Consider the following 1796-nt stretch of genomic DNA (forward strand, 5'->3'; position numbering starts at 1 on the left):
TTTGAACGACTCAACAATACACAAACAAAAAAATCTTTATAAATATCCAAAAGTCTTCAAACATGCAAGAAACAGGCCATCGAATTCAAAAGTAGGTTCAAATAATAAAAAATGAGAAACATGGAAGAAAGCAACCATAATCATCCCTAATCAGTTCTATTAAATTTGTTACCATCTCTTATTTTGCTCTGGAAGCTTAAGGTATTTGTTTTACCAATCCGTATATTGACTTACAGTGAAGAACGTTTCAAAGTGCTATAGTTGATCTACATCAGTAAGATACATAATCCCATATCACTAAAACTTCGAAAAATAAGTGCCCCTAAACCTAAATCAAGTTAAATATCGTTCACCTTATTAGCATATCCAATCCTGATGAAAAAAATATAAAAATCAAACCATATGTTATATAATACACAAAGAACAACTTTATGTGAAAATTCAGGAATACGTTATAAAGTTCTATAAATTTGTACTTCTTTGTTTTTCTTCCATTTCTCAATATATAAAGTTGTTTTTATCAAATATTTTATCTATCCATACAATATTTTATCAGGAGAGTCTTAGTATGACAATACCTTCTTTCATACAAGGCAAATCGTAAAATATTTTAAAAATGATGATTTTGCCCTTCACTCAACCTAAAAGAAACATAAAATTTGGTCCTTATGGTATAATCTTTTGGGTCCCCTTTGGTTTCAGCTTGTTCCAAATATGGTATGTGGATCGTTAAATCTTTTAAAAATGAAGATTTTTCATTTCACAAAACTTGTAACTGAATTTTGGAAAACAAATGTTGGGTTAGTAGACAAAAGATCATCTCCAACAATTTGAACTTTGTCACCACATTCATCAGTCATATGGGCATATGTATCCCAATCATATTGATCAAAAGGGTTTTTAACGGATACAATTGGGTATTCCCTCATAAACGATTTGTAAAGATCCTTCCATTGTACTCCTGAAATATTTTGTGACTCGTTGTTGTTCTGCATACACGCATAGGAATTCAACAAATCAATAAAAAAAATTATGGTATTGAATGATTAAATAAAATTAGTCATAAAAAAGCTACCTCTTCTTTGAAGTTGAGATCATAAGTTTTGTCTTTTCCATAGAATTCAGATGTACAAATATCCATTCCAATCCATCAAGTTGTTGAACCATGTAGTCAAATAGGGAGTCTTTTTAACTAAATAGTATGATTTTCATCCATGCAATTTTCCCCATTAAACAGCTCACAAAGAGCTTCTCCAATATCTTGAGGTAACTCCTTAAACGAATTCATTAACCAAATAGTATATAATCAAAATCTCTATGTGAATAGAATGATATGAAGAAATGTCATAGTACACTGCATACCTGGCAAGCTCTACTGATTTTAACAGGTTTGTATTGATTCAAAGATTCTTTAGATGAAGTGTTTTCTAGAAAGGCAACTCTTGTGACCGCAACCATTTCACCTTAAAACTATGACCCCACGGTTTGCTTCTGCAATGTCTCTTCTCCAAGGAGTGTTCTTTGTTGGAAAAATGAAATAGATTACGTTGGGGACATGTTAATGATATTTGGAATACTAATCTATAAAGTATTATTAATAAAACATTTTATTTCATCAGGAGGGTTCATTACATGCTTGATGATGTTTCATTACATATAGATGTAGATTGGAGGAAACTGAATGACTTGTCAGACATGTTATTTATCATTTTGGTCAAGATGATGTATCCTCCTTTCTTTTTGTTGCGTGCGGAAAAACAAATTTGATTGAAAAAAAAAACATGTTAAGAACTCCC

The 1796-nt window shown here is 30.8% G+C and overlaps 1 long non-coding RNA gene across 1 annotated transcript; it reads right to left on the reverse strand.

Annotated features, from left to right (window-relative positions):
• Window positions 1–848: 848 nt before the first annotated feature.
• LOC145014456 (uncharacterized) lies at window positions 849–1530 on the reverse strand. The gene is made up of 3 exons (XR_013665539.1): window positions 1363–1530; window positions 1076–1273; window positions 849–989 (listed from the first exon to the last, which is right to left on the reverse strand). It is a non-coding gene; the product is annotated as an uncharacterized LOC145014456 (long non-coding RNA).
• Between the last annotated feature and the right edge of the window lie 266 nt (window positions 1531–1796).

This window comes from Lactuca saligna, chromosome 9 (assembly GCF_052625555.1).
Source record: "Lactuca saligna cultivar CGN05327 chromosome 9, ASM5262555v1, whole genome shotgun sequence".
In the NCBI taxonomy this organism is placed as follows: domain Eukaryota; kingdom Viridiplantae; phylum Streptophyta; class Magnoliopsida; order Asterales; family Asteraceae; genus Lactuca; species Lactuca saligna.